At 43.6% G+C, this 17,861-nt stretch overlaps 1 non-coding gene across 1 annotated transcript; it reads left to right on the top strand.

Annotated features, from left to right (window-relative positions):
* The first annotated feature begins 14,229 nt into the window (after positions 1–14,229).
* Positions 14,230–14,367, top strand: LOC119926305. Its single transcript, XR_005450192.1, has one exon. It is a non-coding gene; the product is annotated as a small nucleolar RNA SNORA7 (small nucleolar RNA).
* The last annotated feature ends 3,494 nt before the right edge of the window (positions 14,368–17,861 follow it).

The following is a 17,861-nucleotide window of genomic DNA, read 5'->3' as shown; positions in this document are numbered from 1 at the left end:
AGCCCGGGCCCTTCTGATGCCCAGGCCCGTGCTCTATCCACTAGGCTGTGCAACTTCTCAATCCAAACTCAAACATCAAAGGGCAGGACAAGATCCAAGAAGAAGGTCCTGCAATGGCGTCAGCTGGACCACTTGATCTCAGCCCCAGCAACCCACTGAGGGGAACAGGTGGGGGAACTGGGCAACCAGAGGATAACAAGCAACTGGTCTTTGGGGAAGTGCAAGGCCAGTAGAGCAGGACAAATGGCTTAAATATTATCATTATTATTATTATTAGTCCACCAAAGGACAGTTTTGAATCATGCCATAGGATGGGGGATTCGTTGGGGGTTCACCTCAGTGGGCAGGCTCACCTGGCTGGCAGGAGTTGGGAGAGTTTCACAAAGCTCAGCAGGCCAAGACAGGGTGGGAAACTCAGCGGGCCCTGTGCAGGTTAACCGATCACCCCTACAATGAACAATCTTTCCACATGAGCCCTGCAGAAGGGAGTGACGCTCATGTGTTCAGCATGACACCTGTTCGGCGTGGATAGGATTGCACCATCAGTAGTTCCATTTCTAACATGAAGGATTGTAAGAGATATATATGCAGAAAAAAATATGATTCTGCAGAAACTACCACAACATTGAAGAACAGAGTATCTGTCAGTCCTCAACTAATAATCCAGAACTCTAGAATCAATTCAATTCTTTGCATCTAAGAGGGCTTTTCATGTTTTCAATTCGGGGTCCTAAAATTAAGACCAAAAGAAACATCACTGTCACTTCATCCTACTGGTCAGATGATTGAAGTGAAGTTGGCCGTGGTGAATGTACACCCTGGTGGAGCACAGTGGATTTCAGGGCTTGGTGAGACTGTTTGCTTGCTTTGTGTTGCTACTGTGGTTTGCTTCATTCATTCAATCATATTTATTGAGCGCTTACTGTGTGCAGAGCACTGTACTAAGCGCTTGGGAAGTACAAATCAGCAATATACAGAGACGGTCCCTACCCAACAATGGGCTCACAGCCTAGAAGGGGGAGACAGACAACAAAACGAAACAAATAACAGACAGGTGCCTGACACAGAGTTAGCACTTAAACACTACAATTATTATCATTATTGTTACAAAGAATGAAGGAATTTTAGTGTTAATACAATTCATACAATACAGGCATACACTCACAAGGAGTAACAGATGGAGTGGTCACCTCCCCTTCGAAGGAAGGAATAACAGATCTGGGGAAGGTAATGAGGTCAGGATTATAGAGCAGATCCACACAGGATCAACTGAAAAGATTAGGCCCCATTATTTCAAATGCAGCGGGGAAGCTTGGGGCTAAAGGGACTCAATCACTAGAACAGATGTTGCTGCTGCTGTTGCTATCCTGCAGTCTGGGAACAACAACCTCTGACCCAATTCCCACAAATACCTGCCATCATCCGCACCCATCTGGGCTAGGTGCTGCTATGTAGGAGAATAATAATAATCATGATGGCATTTGTTAAGTGCTTTACTATCTGCCGAGCACTGTTCTAGGTGCTGGGGGGTACAATGATAATAATAATAATAATAATAATAATAATAATAATAATGTCATTTGTTAAGTGCTTACTATGTGCACAACACTGTTCTAAGCACTGGAAGGGTTACAAGGTGATCAAGTTGTCCCATGTGGGGCTCACAGTCTTCATCCCCATTTAACAGATGAGGTCACTGAGGTTCAGAGAAGTGAAGTGACTTGCCCAAGGTCACACAGCAGACATGTGGTGGAGTCGGGATTCAAACCCATGACCTCTGACTCCAAAGCCCGGGCTCTTTCCACTGAGCCACGCTGCTCCTCAGGAGTGTACAAGGTAATCAGGTTGTTCCACATGGGGCTCACAGTCTTAATCCCCATTTTACAGATGAGGTAACTGATGCACAGAGAAGTTAAGTGACTTGCCCAAGGTCACACAGCAGACATGTGGTGGAGTCGGGATTCGAACTCATGACCTCTGACTCCCAAGCCTGGACTCATTCCACTGAGCCACGCTGCTTCTCTAAAGCATCCTCTGAAGCAGTCAGTTTAACTCCACCTGAACTAGATAATGCCATCTGCTCCAGCTACCCCAGGACATTTTGAACTCAGGTATCTAAATATTTGTTACGTATTCTCTTAAATTCTTTAATGTTGTTCTAGGTCTATATACATGTTGTATGGCTATCATACAACACGCTATTATAAAAATATTTATTGAGTTTTTGTGTGCACTGCAATATGCTGGACATCTATCATGTGCAGAGTACTGTAACAGAAGATTAGAGAACCTAGAAGTATTATTGCTATGATTATTATTGTTACTATTGCTATTACTGTTGCTGTATTTGTTCAGTCCTTACAAAGTGTCAAGTAAATCAGTCAATCACAATGAGGGCTTACTGTGTGAAGAGCACTGTACTAAGCTCTTGGGAGAGTACAATACTGCAATATAACAGACACATTTCCTGCCCACAGTGAGCTTACAGTCTAGAGGGGAAGACAGACATTAATATAAGTAAAATTACAGATCTGGACAAAAGTGTTGTGGGGCTAGGATGGGGGATGAATATAGGGAGCAAGTCATGGCAACACAGAAGGGAAATAGAGAAGAGGAATGGAAGGCTTAGTCAGGGAAGGCCTCTCGGAGGAGATGTGCCTTCAATAAGGTTTTCAAGTTGGAGAGAATAATTGTCTGTCAAGTACTGTTCTAAGTGCTGGGGGTAGATAATAAGAATAGTGATAATTATGGTATTTGTCAAGCATTTACTATGTGAAAAACACTGTTCTAAGTGCTGGGGTAGATACAGGGTAATCAGGTTGTCCCATGTGGGGCTCACAGTCTTAATCCCCATTTTACAGATGAGGGAACTGAAGCCCAGAGAAGTTAAGTGACTTGCCCAAGGTCACACAGCAGACAGCTGGCGGATCGAGGATTAGAACTCACAACCTCTGACTCCCAAGTCCTGGCTCTTTCCACTGAGCCACACTGCTTCTTAGATATAAGTTAATCAGGTCATACACAGTCCCTGTCCCACATGGGGTTCACGGTCTATTCTTAATAATCCCCTTTGCTTCCACTAGATTATAGTTCTCTCAAGATTCGTCACCTCAGTTATCCCCACTAAGGGAACCTAGACAGCCCTTTATATTGGAAGTACAAACAGCAGGACAAACAAGGAGCAATTCCATTAGTAAAATAATCAGCAAACGGACAAGAGAATAAATGAATGAGTGATGAATCATTAGTATGTTGACATTCTTTTGAGTCGAAGATGACCTTCCATGGGCTTCGGTGCTGGCTGATGAGGAAATATAGCCTGCAGCTGCAGGAGGGATAAAGGAGCCAGAAAGACGACTGCGACTCCTGCCCATCCATCTCTTCTGACTCCTCCTGTTTTTCCTTTCACCTCAGGTCCACCACCAGACCACATCCCTCTCCATCTTCAAGACCTCCTGAAAGCTCACCTCCTTCAGGAAACCCTCCCCAAGTGAGATCCATCACTCTTTTTTTATGGTATTTGCTTAGCATTTACTGTGGGTCACACACTGTTCCAAGAGCTGCGGTAGATGCAAGGTAATCAAATTGGACGTGGTCCCTGTCCCATTTGGGGCTCACAGTCTAGGTAGAAGGGAGAACAGAACTGAGGCTCAGAGAAGTAAAGTGACTTGTCCAAGATCACACGGCAAGCAGTTAGCAGAGCTGGAATTAAAGTCCAAGTCCTCTGACTCTCAGGCCTGTGCTCTTTCCACAAGACTATGCTGCTTCCCACAGCTATGACGTATTTCTTGATGTGAAAACTCTATTAATGGGTTCATTCATGTATTTGTTTGGCCATTTTCCTACCGTGTCTATTTGTGTCCATGTTCACCCTTCTGTTCCGTTTGTAGACTATCCATGTCTGCTTGTTTGGTCTGTCATTAGGCTGTAAGCTCTTGAGAGTAGAGATAGTAGTGTCTTTTACTTTGTATGTTCCCAGGCATTAGCTACAGTGCTACAGTGCTTTGTACACTGTGGGTGCTCATTACAGTCCTCTGCATCTAGTAGGCACCCAGGATAGTGCTCTACACTTCATTAAATGAATAAATTGATGAATACCTTTGGAGCCTTGTAAGAGCTATATAGTAAAGTTAACCTTTGAGGATTTGTCTCCAGATCTCTAGGCTGTAAGCTCTTTGTGGGCAGGTAATACGTCTGTTTATTGTTGTATCGTGAACTCCCAAGTGCTTAGGACAGTGCTCCGCACATAGTAAGTGCACAATAAATACAACAATGAACAAACAAGGTCTGGACAGGGAGACAGACATTAATGTAAATAAATCAATTACGGATAGGTACATAAGTGCTTTGGGGCTGAGGGAGGGGTGAATAAAGGGTGCAAATGCAATTGCAAAGATGGAAGCACAGGGGAGCGGAAGATGAGGAAATGAAGGTTTTGTCAGGGAAGGCCTGTTGTAGGAGATGTGCTCATAACAATGCTTTGAAAGTCCAGAGAGTGGTTGTCATCTGCCTACCAAATTTATTGCATTGTACTCTCCCAAGCGCTAAGGAGTATGCTCTGCAAACAGAAAGCACTTGATAAATATGATGGATTGATTCTGTACAGATGGGTAACCCTATCGTGGAACCTCTCTGTGATTCTAAGAAGCAGTGTGGCCTAATGGGAAGAGCATGGATCTGGGAATCAGAGGACGTAGGTTCTATTCTTGGGTCTGCCACTTAACTTGCTCTGTGATCTGGTGCAAATCACTTAACTTCTCTGTGCCTCAGTTCCCTTATATTCAAAATGGAGATAAAATCCCTGCCTCTCCCTCCTTCTTAGTCTGTGAGCTGCAAGTAGGTCAGGAATGTATCTGACTCTCTTGTCTCTGCCCCAGCTTTTAGAAATTGCTTGACATGTAGTATTTTAACAAATTACATTATTATTTGACAAGTAGGTTACTGTAGAGGAATGATTTGATTAGAATGCCTTAATTTCTGAGGAACGTGAACACGAATGTAACTGTAAGCTTGTTGTGGGCAGGGAATGTGTCTGTTATATTGTCATATTGTACTCTCCCAAGCCCTTAGTACAGTGCTTTGCACACAGTAAGTGTTCAGTAAGTATGATTGACTGACAACCCACTTTATAATAATGATGGCATTTGTTAAGCGCTTACTATGTGCAAAACACTGTTCTAAGTGCTGGGGGGATACAAGGTGATCAAGTTGTCCCACGTAGGGCTCACAGTCTTAATCCCTATTTTTACAGATGAGGGAACTGAGGCTCAGAGAAGTGAAGTGACTTGCCCAAGGTCACACAGCAGATTGTGGTGGAGCAGGATTCGAACCCACAACCTCTGACTCCAAAGCCCGGGCTCTTTCCACTGAGCCACGCTGCTTCTCTCCACTGAGCCACGCTGCTCTAGCCCTTCTCTGCTAATCTTTCAAGCCTTGCCTGTGGGGGGGCCAGGGCCTGATTGGGTAATTACCCTAATTTGGGGGTGATTCATGACAGGCTGACGCCCCCAGGGTCCATTTCACCCCGAAAGTGACAGGAAATGTCTTGTGATTTGAAGGAGACTCCAGCTGGCCTCTGTTGCTAATGGGCAGCCAGAAAAAAAAAAAACTACAATGGGCCCAGCTGTTGGAAATATTACTAATGATAAAGATTTTTTTCTTTCACTTTAATTTCCAAGAGTGAGTCTTTCCAACAGACAGGCAGAAGGCCAATCCCCAGAGGCTCTGTCTTGCCTGTCCCAAGTCCTCTCCTCGTGATCTCCCATCAGCCCACCGAATCATGTTCTTGAATAACATTTACTGGAATTGGGTGAAGATCCTTGGGCTGGATGGCTCTCAAATGATTCACCCAGTGATTTCTAGAATTCACAGAGTGTTCTGAACTCCAACTCCAAATGCATTTCCCAAAACTGGGAGCGGGGAGGGGAGTACGTGGCCCTGACCGGATCTTTGCAGGAATCCAGTTTGTTGTTCCAGAAGTGTTTGAGGACAGAGGCCTTGAGGATAGCTAGATTTTCACAAAACACATAGCCTGAAAGATTTCAAAGAGACAGTTAGCTGTTGGCTGTGTAGAACGATGAACTGGGTGATTCCTATTCATATTAATGTCTGTCTCTCCATCTAGACTGGAAGCTCATTATTCATTCATTCAGTCTTATTTATTGAGTGCTTACTGTGTGCAAAGCACTGTACTAAGCACTTGGGAGAGTAGGATATATAATAAACAGGCATATTATCTTCCCACAATGACCTTAGAGCCTAGAGATGGGCAGGGAATGTGTCTCCTAATTCTGTTGTACTCTAGGGCACATAGTAAGGGCCCTCTAGACTGTAAGCTTATTGTGTGCAGGAAATGTGTCAATTGTTATATTATACCATCCCAAGCACTTAGTACAGTGCTCTGCACACAGTAAGGGCTCAATAAATATGATTGAATTAATGAATTGAATGAATAAATATCATTGATTGGGTGATAGATTGATGCTTGCTGAGGGTTGATGACTCCAACCCTCTGATGGTTTGAAAGACTCATGTTTTAGGCTATTTGATTATCTAGCATGTGCTTGCTCAGCTCCCATTTCACAGGAGATATGCAGAGAGAGAGAGGTTGGTGGTTCCCCAGGATTTTGAGCTCTATTGGAAAATCTCTGTGCAAGACAACTAGGTGTTAATGGGCTGGGAAGGTACAATATCTGGAATTACCAAATGGGGAGCAGCATGGCCTTTTGGATAGAGCATGGCCCTGGGAGTCAGAAGGATCTGGGTTCTAATGCTGGCTCCCCCACTTCTCTGCTGTGTGACCTTGGGCGAATTACTTCACTTCTCTGTGACTCAGTTGCCTCATCTGTGAAATGAGATTGACTGTGAGCCTCGTGTGGGATGAGAACTGTGTCCAAGCTGATTAGTTTGTATCTACCCCAGCCCTTAGAACGGTTCCTGATACGGAGTAAGTGACTAATAAATATCATAAAAGAAATGAAAAACAGATTGCTGTTGTAGCTCTGCGCCTTGGTGCAGGGAAAGGGAAACAATTCACTGCCTTTTCTTTTGGCAAGGTGCCTCTGTTCATCACTGCTCCCTTCTTCCTTGCAGCCAGGAACTGGCAAACTTTCTTCACCTCCCTTCAATCGATCAACTGATGAATGGCATTTAATGTATGTCAACTGTGGACAGAACTCTTGGGAGAAGAAAAGGGAGAGTATTATATGGGATTCCCAGGGTCACAGAACTCACAGTTTAGCTAAACAATCAATCAATAGTAGATTGTAAGCTCATCGTGGGCAGAGAATACTTTTACGTATTGTACTTGCCCAAGCGCTCAGCACAGTGCATCGTATGCAGGAAGTGCTGGTAAATGCCACTGATGGATTTATTGATCACTTACTGTGTGTAGAGCACTGTGCTAAGTACTTGGGTGAGTACAACACAATTGGAAGATGTAATCCCTGCCCACAAGGACCTTACTTTCTACAGGGGGAGGCATATTAAAATAGATTAGGGAAAAGGAAAATAGTAGAGTATAAGAATGTTTACATAAGTACCGAGGGGCTAGGGCTAGTATCAAAGTGCTAAAGGGAAGATTTAGGGTGTAGTAGAGGTTTACGAAGGAGAGCGCTTTGAAGCTAATGGTCCGGATCTGTGGCTTGAAGCAGAGGAATATGGGAAAACATCAAAGCTTTAACAAACCAGAGAATTTGTGCCAAATGACTAAATATTAAGACACTGTTACCATAAAGATGGGAATGCAATGGAGATCGGGGGGAGCAAGGAAAAAACCAATTAATAGAACTTATTAAGTACCTAATGTGTTCAGAGCACTGTAAAAAGTCAATCATATTTATTGAGTGCTTACTGTATGCAGAGCACTGTACTGAGCACTGGGGAAAATACAGTATAACAATATAACAGACATATTCCCTGCCCACAGTGAGTTTACAGTGCTTGGAGAGTACAACAGAATGAGTGCACAAGATCTCTGCCTTCAAGGAGTTTATAATTTAGCGGGACAGGCAGGTAATCATGACAGCCATTGATTACAAATAGGAAAAAGTAATAGAGAATGTAAGCTGTGTATCTAAGTGCTGAAAGGGATTGTGAGGATTTAAGTGCTTAGGTGGAGTGCAGAAGTGACAGTTGTGGGGAGATGAGAGATAGATCAGAGAAAACCTCCTGGAGGGGATATGATTTCACAAGAGCTTTGAAAATGGGGAAACTTGTAGTTCAGAGGACAGGTAATGGGAAGGAGAGGAGTTACAGGTGGTTGGGAGGATGAGAGATGATTATAAGGCACAGCGAGTACATTAGCTTGAGAGGAATAATGAATTCAAGCTGGGGTGTAGTGGTAATGCACCTCCCTGCTCTCTTTATCCATTATAACCGGACTTTTTCATTCATTCAGTCATATTTATTGAGCACTTACTGTGTGCAGAGCACTCTACTAAGAGCTTGGGAGAGAACAATACATAATAATAATAATGGCATTTGTTAAGCACTTACTATGTACAAAGCACTGTTCTAAGCGCTGGGGAGGATACAAGGTGATTCATTCATTCATTCATTCAATCGTATTTATTGAGCACTTATTGTGTGCAGAGCACTGTACTAAGCACTTGGGAAGTACAAGTTGGCAACATATAGAGATGGTCCCTACCCAACAGTGGGCTCACAGTCTAGAAAGGGGAGACAGAGAACAAAACAAAACATATTAACAAAATAAAATCAATAGAATAAATATGCACAAATAAAATAAATAAGTAGAGTAATAAATTTGTACAAACATGTGTACATATATACAGGTTCTGTGGGGAAGGGAAGGAGGTAAGGTGCGGGGGTGGGCAGGGGGAGGAGGGAGAGAGGCAGGAGGGGGCTCAGTCTGGGAAGCTCTCCTGGAGGAGGTGAGCTCTCAGTAGGGCTCTGAAGGGAGGAAGAGAGCTAGCTTGGCGGATGTGCGGAGGGAGGGCATTCTAGGCCAGGGGGCTGACGTGGGCCGGGGGTCGATGGCTGGACAGGCGAGAATGAGGCACGGTGAGGAGATTAGCAGCAGAGGAGTGGAGGGTGCAGGCTGGGCTGTAGAAAGAGAGAAGGGAGGTGAGGTAGGAGGGGGCGGGGTGATGGAGAGCCTTGAAGCCCAGGGTGAGGAGTTTTTGCCTGATGTGTAGGTTGATTGGTAGCCACTGGAGATTTTTGAGGTGGGGAGTAACATGCCCAGAGCATTTCTGGACAAAGACAATCTGGGCAGTGGCATGAAGTATGGATTAAAGTGAGGAGAGATAGGAGGATGGGAAATCGGAGAGGAGGCTGATACAGTAATCCAGACGGGATAGGATGAGAGCTTGAATGAGCAGGGTAGCGGTTTGGATGGAGAGGAAAGTGCGGATCTTGGCAATGTGATCAGGTTGTCCCGCATGGGGCTCACAGTCTTAATCCCCATTTTCCAGATAAGGTAACTGAGGCACAGAGAACTGAAATGACTTGCCCAAAGTCACACAGTTGACAAGTGGCAGAGCCGGGATTTGAACCCATAACCTCTGACTCTCAAGCTCATACTCTTTCCACTGAGCTATGCTACAACAATGAACAGACACACTCCCTGCCCACAACGAGTTTACAGTCTAGACTTGTTGTCTTTGTTCATCCCAAGCCAAATTTCTAGTTGAAGCTCACTCTTGACTCTCCAGTCTCCCTTGCTCTCACTATTGGCCCGGCTTAGAACTCCCTTCCGCCCCACATCAGAAACATCACAGCTCACCCCAAATCTCTCCTTGAATCCCACATCCTACTTTTCCTGATTAATTGTCCACCTCCCTGCACCATATCATCTCTTCAGCCAACTCTATCACTTGGGAAATCATTTACACCATCCTTAGCACTTGTGGATTTGTGCTTGCCCAATGGCTTCATTTTACCCATTCTAATTGTAAATATCCCATATTTGGCTCCCCCATTAGCGTGTAAGCATCTTGTGTGTAGGGAACATGGTACTTCCCATGCGGTACTGCACGAAGTGGGCCTTTGTTAAATGCTCTACTACTAAGAGAGTAGTTGAGAAGTAAGGATTGAGTTGATTGAGGCTTCTAAAACCAGTGATCAGGATTTTTTGCTTGATGTGGAAAGTAGTGGGCGGCCACTGGAGGTTTTGAGGTAATGGGGGACAAATGGACTGTCCAGTGTTTGAGGAAAATGATCATGGCATCTGAGTTAAACACAGTCTGAAGAAGGAAGAGGCTGGAGTCAGGTGGGGTGAATGAGGAGCCTGAAGCAGTAATTGAGTTGAGATATGATGAGTTGGGACATTCATTCATTCATTAAATTGTACTTATTGAGCGCTTACGGTGTGCAAAGTACCGTACTAAGCACTTGGGAAGTACAAATCGGCAACTTATGACTTTGGATAAGACTTAGAGAAGGAGCGTGGCCTGATGGATAGATCATGGGCCTGGAAATCAGAAGGACCTGGGTTCTAATCTCAGCTCTTCCACTTGTCTGCTGCGTGACCTTGGGCAAGTCACTTCACTTCTCTGAGTCTCAGTTACCTCACCTGTAACTGGGATGAAGACTGTGAGCCCTTTGTGAGACAGGGACGGTGTCCAACCTGAGCCTGTATAATAATAATAAATAATAGTAATAATAATAATGGTACTTGGTAAGCATTCATTCAATCGTATTTATTGAGCACTTACTGTGTGCAGAGCACTGTACTAAGCACTTGGGAAGTACAAGTTGGCGACATATAGAGACGGTCCCTACTCAAGAGCGGGCTCACAGTCTAGAAGGGGGAGACAGACAACAAAACAAAACATATTAACAAAATAAAATAAATAGAATAAATATGTACAAATAAAATAAATAGAGTAATAAATATGTACAAACATATAAGCACTGAAGCCATGATCCCGGCTCCGCCACTTGTCAGCTGTGTGACTTTGGGCAAGTCACCCAACTTCTCTGTGCCTCAGCCACCTCATCTGTAAGCACTTACTATGTGACAAATACTGTTCTAAACACTGGGATAGGTACAAGTTAATCAGGTTGGACAGAGTCCCTGTCCCACACTGGGCTCACACTCTTTTCCCCATTGTACAGATGAGATAACTGAAGCACAGAGAAGTTAAGTGACTTGCCCAAGGCCATACAGCAGACCTGTGGTGAGATGTAGTGAATCTGCTACAAGATTCTTACTCCCAGCCCCATGCTCTATCCACTAAGCCCCACTGCTGTAACCCAGGGTTCAGTACAGTGCCTGGCACATAGTGAGCACTTAACAAATATCATTATAAAAAATTACCAACCCGCTGTGGAGGTGGGTTGTTGTCATCGAATAATTAGTGCTAATGGAGCCAATTTGGGCAGTGTTCCCCCTCTGACACAATTATGAGTCACCCCTGAGCCCCTAGAAGTCTCTGGCACATTGGAGCCAGTTTCTGGGGTAGGTGACATGTTATCAGATGTCTCCAAGAAAAATAAAAAAGGAGTCCAGGCAAAGAGAGGGTTGGAGGACACTGGAGGAGCAACAGGCAAGAAGGAAATAAAGAGGTATACTGTTGCTGCCAGTTTTCAAGGAAAAAAATATCCGTAAGGTTGACCCTGGGTCTGCAGAATATTGTGAAGTGTAAATCCCTCTGATACCAGCCCATAGGGGATAGCTGCTAATGCTTGGAAAGCATATGGCACTTTTTTTTATTTTTTAATGCACATTTCTCATTACTTCTTACTTTGTCTTCATCACACCCCTATGAGGAAGGGAGAGGCAGGGGTCATTATTCCCGTTTTACAGAGGAGGAAACAAGCTCAGTGATTTTAAGTAACTTGCTTGAATCAATCTTTCTTTGTGCCAGGCACTGTACTGAATGCCTGGGAGAGTACAATCAAGTCATACAACAGGCCAGTGGCAGAGTTTGGACTCAACCTAAGTCCACTGTACTTCAGAAATAGAAAATTAATTCATTCATTGTCATAGTCAGTCATATTTATTGAGTGCTTACTGTGTGCAGAGCACTGTACTAAGTGCTTGGGAAGTACAAATTGGCAACATATAGATACAGTCCCTACCCAACAATGGATTCACGGTGTAGAAGAGGGAGGCAGACAACAAAACAAAACAAGTAGGTGTCAGTACCATCGGAATAAATAGAGTTATAGCTATATACACATCATTAATAAAATAAAGAGTGAATATGTACAAATAAAATAAATAGAGTAATAAATATGTACAAATATATACAAGTGTTTTGGGGAGGGGAAGACGGTAGGGCAGAGGGAGGGGGTGGCGATGGGGAGGGGAGGAGGAGAGGAAAAATTGGGGGCTCAGTCTGGGAAGACCTCAAAAGCAGAGTGTCTCTAATTCTAGGGAATGTGTCTGTTATATTGTATCTTCCCAAGCTCTCCCAAGCACTTAGTACAGTGCTCTGTACACAGTAAGTGCTCAATAAAATCAATGACTGACTTGTAGCTGGAGATGGAGATATGCAAGGGTTCCATCCTAGAGACATAAGAAAGCCTGGTCATTTTGACCTCAGGCACACAGAAATCAGAATACTGAAGTCACCCTGGTCAATAAAGCATACTGTGTGCAATGATGTTTGGGAATATGCATGAGTATATTTTGGTACTTGTTAGGCGCTTACTGTATGTGTATATTATATATATATATATATATATATATATATATATATGCACATATTAATTCATTCAATCATATTTATTGAGTGCTTACTGTATATACAGCACTGTACTAAGCACTTGGAAAGTACAACTCAGCAATAGAGACAATACCTGCCCACACTTGGGATTTAAGTCTCATTCAATCATATTCAATAATAATAATAATAATAATAATAATAATAATAATAATGATAATAATAATAACAATAATAATGATGGTATTTGTTATGCACTTTCTATGTGCAAAGCACTGTTCTAAGCCCTGGAGAGGATACAAGATGATCAGGTTGTTCCATGTGGGGCTCACAGTCTTAATTGCCATTTTACAGATGAGGTAACTGAGGCACAGAGAAGTTAAGTGACTTGCCCAAAGTCACTCAGCTGACAATTGGTGGAGCCGGGACTAGAACCCATGACCTCTGACTCGCAAGCCTGTGCTCTTGCCACTTGGCCATTCTGCTTCTCTTTTTATTCTGCTGCTTCTGTATTTTTTGAGTGCTCACTGTGTGCAGAGCACTGTACTAAATGCTTAGGAAAATACAATACAACAATACACAGTGACATTCCCTGCCCACAACCAGCTTACAGTTTAGAGGGGGGGAGACAGACATCAGTACAATAGGTGTGTACGTATAAAATTTATACTTGTATATAGGTACTTGTTAAGATACACATACAAAAATATATACAAGAAGAGATATAGATACAGTAAATTATCATCATCATTACATAGTTAGGCTTCATACTACTTCATATCCTTCATACTAAAAGGGGATAATTGTGAATTTCACCCATGGGTATGTATTCATTCATTCATTCAATCGTATTTATTGAGCGCTTATTGTGTGCAGAGCACTGTACTAAGCGCTTGGGAAGTACAACTTGGCAACAAATAGGGGTGGTCCCTACCCAACAATGGACTCACAGTCAAGATGGGGGAGACAGACAACAAGACAAAACATGCGGACAGGTGTCAAGTCATCAGAATAAATAGAAGTAAAGCTAGATGCTCATCATTAACAAAATAAATAGAATAGTAAATATGTACAAGTAAAATAAATAGAGTAATAAATCTGTACAAACATATATACAGGTGCTGTTTGGAGGGGAAGGAGGTTAGGGCCGGGGGGATGGGGAGGAGGAGACGAAAAAGGGGGCTCAGTCTGGGAAGGCCTGAAAAAGCCAGTTAGAGAGCCCAGTACTGGTAATACTGTGAACACAAAAATGTGTCCCTTGTTAGGATGTCATGTTTGATGTTTGCAGTGCCTGGTGCTGTTTTCACTTTTGCTTCTGTGTCTTTCAGTTCCAACAGAGCTTCTGCTCAAACAGAGGCGCTCCCTTCTTGATAGCAGTAAGTCATGCTGGTCTACCTGCAGCAATTTTCTCCTGGCTTTTGAGTTGAGATGTAGCCTCATCCTAGGCTTTGGTGCACTGTATCTAACTCTATTAATCAATCGTATTTAATCAATCATATTTATGGAGCACTTACTGTGTGCAGAGCACTGTACTAAGTACTCTATTGCATTAGACTGTGAGTTCTTACTTGAGCCATGAACCCCAAGTGGGTCACCTCTCTCAGGGTTACACCTGGAGAGTTTCCAGTACTATACCGGTTTTGACTACAGGAGAAAGAGTCAAGCAGAGGCCTACCCATTCCATTCCTAGCTTGGCCAGTGGCTAGCGAGTGGAAGGCCATCTGTGACATGTCAAAACTCACCTGAGTTGGGAAGCAGCGGCACGGGAAAGAGTCGAGGGTGAAGACTAAAGTTTACTGTGCAGGAAGAGGAAATGATAAACCACTTCTGTATTTTTACCAAGAAAACTCTATGGATACACTTCCAAAGTGATTGCAGATGGAAGTAGGGTGTTCTGGGAGAGATGTGTCCATGGCATTGCTATAGATTGGAGACAACTCAACAGTATAAGACAAGATGAGCAAGTGGGACAGGGACTGTGTCCGCCCTGATAATGTATCTACCACAGCGCTTAGTACAGTGCATGACACAGAGTAAGCACTTAAAAAACACAGTTATTGTTACTAATTATTACACTCTAAAGGGCTTACTTAATAGAGTCGTTTGCACATAAAAAGTGCTCAATATATACCACTGATTGATTGATCTGAAACATTTCTCCTGTCTGCCTTGTTTTTGATTTTCCAGTATCAGCTCACCATTCAGCAGCTTTTGGGGACCCTACTGTAGTTTATTCTCCTCACATGTCCCACCCAGTTTAGCTGTGTTGAAGTGAACATCGCTTCATTCCTAGGATGCTGACTTCGTTCCAGTACTTCACTGTTTGTGATCCTATTTTCATTCTTTCAAATGAATTTATTGAGCACTTACTGTGTGCAGAGCACTCTACTAAGCACTTGGGAGAGTACTGTATAGAAATAAGCAGACACATTCCCTGCTCACAACGAGCTTACAGTCTAGAGGAGTTTAAAGTCATTTGGTGTTGAGCATAGTCTTCAGATAAAACCGATGGAACCTCTCAAGGGGTTTAATGTGGCATCTAAGGTCCAGGTCACAGCTGCAGAGAAAGGCAGACAGCAGTGCACTCTTTAGACCTTGACTTTATTCAAGAGCTAACAATTTTGTTGCTGCCACACATTTTTTGCTTCTGTAATATGGTTGCATCTTTGTTCATTGTATCCATCATTCAATCAACCACACTTACTGTGTGCAGAACAGTGTACTAAGTGCTTGGGAGAGTGCAATATAACTTTATAACATTCCTCTGCAAACTCCTTGAGTGCGCTGTCTACACCTGCTGTCTCAAATTCCTCTCCTCCAGTTCTCTCCTTGACCCCTCCAATCTGGCTTCCATCCCCCTCATTCCACAGAAACCAGCTTCTCAAAGGTCACCAATGATCTCCTTCTTGCCAAATCCAATGGCCTCTACTCCATGCTAATCCTCCTCGACCTCTCAGCTGACTTCAACACTGTGGACCACCCCCTTCTCCTGGAAACCTTATCCAACCTTGGCTTCACTGACACTCCTCTCCTGGTTCTCCTCATCTCTCTGGCCATTCATTTTCAGTCGCCTTCCTGGGCTCCTCTTCTGCCTCCTACCCCCTAACTGTAGAGGTCCTTCAATGGTCAGTTCTGGGTCCCCTTCTATTCTCCATCTACACTCAATCCTTTGGAGAACTCATTTTCTCCCATGGCTTCAGCTACCACCTCTAAGTGGACAATACCCAAATCTACATCTCGAGCCCTGATCTCTCTCCCTTTCTGCAGTCTCACACTTCCTCTTGCCTTCAAGACATCTCTACTTGGATGTCCTCCCGTCACCTCAAGTTTAACATTGCTCACCTGAAGCACTTAGTACAATGCTCTGCCCCCAGTAAGTGCTCAATAAAGATGATTGAATGAATGAATGAATGAATGTCCATGATAGAACTCCTTATCTTCCCACCCAAATCCTGTCCTCCCCCTGACTTTCCCATCACTGTAGATGGCACCACCATTCTTCCTGTCTCACAAGCCCATAATCTTAGTGTTATCCTTGACTCCTCTTTCTCTTTCAACCCACATATTCATTCCAACACTAAATCATATTCGTTCCAACTTCACACATCGCTAAAGTACACTCTTTCCAATCCTTCCAAACTGCTGCAACGTTAATACAATCACTCATCCTATCCCCCATGGATTACTGCATAAGCCACGTTGCTGACCTACCAGCCTCCTGTCTCTCCTCACTCCAGTCCATACTTCACTCCTTCTGCCCAGATCATTTTTCTACAAAAACAGGACATAGTTCCCGACTCCTCGAAAAACTCCAGTGATGATTGTCCATCCATCTCTGCATCAAACAAAAACTCCTCACCATCAGCTTCAAAGCAGTCAATCCTCTTGCCCCCTCCTACCTCACCTCACTACTCTCCTACTACAACCCAAACTGCACACTTCACTCCTCTAATGCTATATTTCTCACTGTGCCTTGATCTCGTCTATCTCACTGCTGATCCTTCACCACGTCCTGCCTCTGTCCTAGAACGCTCTCCCTCCTCAAATCTGACAGACAATTACTCTTCCCCATTCAAAGCCTTATTAAAGGCACGTGTTCTTCATGAGGCTTTCCCTAAGAACCCCCTTCTCTTTTCCCACTCCCTTCTGCATTGCCCTAACTTGCTCCCTTTGCTCTTCCCCTCTCAGCCGCACAGTACTTATGTACAAACCTGTCATTTATTTATATTAATTCTTTCTCCCACCTCCTAGACTGTAAGCTCAATGTGTACAGGAAATGTGTCTATTTATGGTTGCATTGTACTCTCCCATGTGCTTAGTACAGTGCTTTGCACACAGCAAGCACTCGATAAATACAATTGAAAGAATGAATGTAACAGACATGTTCCCTGCCCATAATAATAATAATAATAATAATAATAATGGCATTTATTAAGTGCTTACTACATGCAAAGCACTGTTCAAAGCTCTGGGGAGGTTACAAAGTGATCAGGTTGTCCCACGTGGGGCTCACAGTTTTAATCCCCATTTTACACATGAGGTAACTGAGGCACAGGGAAGTTAAGTGACTTGCCCAAAGTCACACAGCTGAAAATTGGTGGAGCTGGGATTTGAACCCATGACCTCTGACTCCAAAGCCCGTGCTCTTTCCACTGAGCCATGCTGCCACAAGCTTACATTCTAATGTGATGCCTGGATAACAATATTATATGACAGCTTTTAGCTTTGCGTTGCATTTATAGATTTGCCAATCTAAGAAACCGTTTTCTGGGTGTCGACCTTGCTTCATTTAGCCTTACCGTTAGCCTTAGTAAGTGCTTAATAAATGTCATTATTATCATTGTTATTGTCATTTAATGTCCGGCTTATGGACGAAACATCCCCCATTCATTTGCATGTCTTCTTGTGTATGTGTCTTGAGGGCACAGTCTTCTGCCAACAGCAGTTCTTGAATGATTGTCGCTAAGACTTTGGATGATGCTCACTTTCTCTTGATTTGGAAGTTTCCCAGTGAGGCACTAACATAAGCATCCAAGTCTCTTGCATCTTCCAGCAAAGCTTTGGAGAATGAAGTGGAAAAGACACAGTTCATTCTGCAGCCCTGCTTTACTCTACTGGCAATAGGGAATGGATCAGAAAAGGAACTCTTGACTCTGATCCAATCAGCCAAGTCATCATTAGAAAAGCTACGTGGCATAGTGAATAGAGCCTGGGCATTAGAAGGTC

The sequence above is a fragment of the Tachyglossus aculeatus genome, chromosome 3, assembly GCF_015852505.1.
Source record: "Tachyglossus aculeatus isolate mTacAcu1 chromosome 3, mTacAcu1.pri, whole genome shotgun sequence".
NCBI lineage: Eukaryota > Metazoa > Chordata > Mammalia > Monotremata > Tachyglossidae > Tachyglossus > Tachyglossus aculeatus.
Note: the sequence above shows the minus strand (reverse complement) of the source record. Positions and strands in the feature narration are given on the sequence as shown.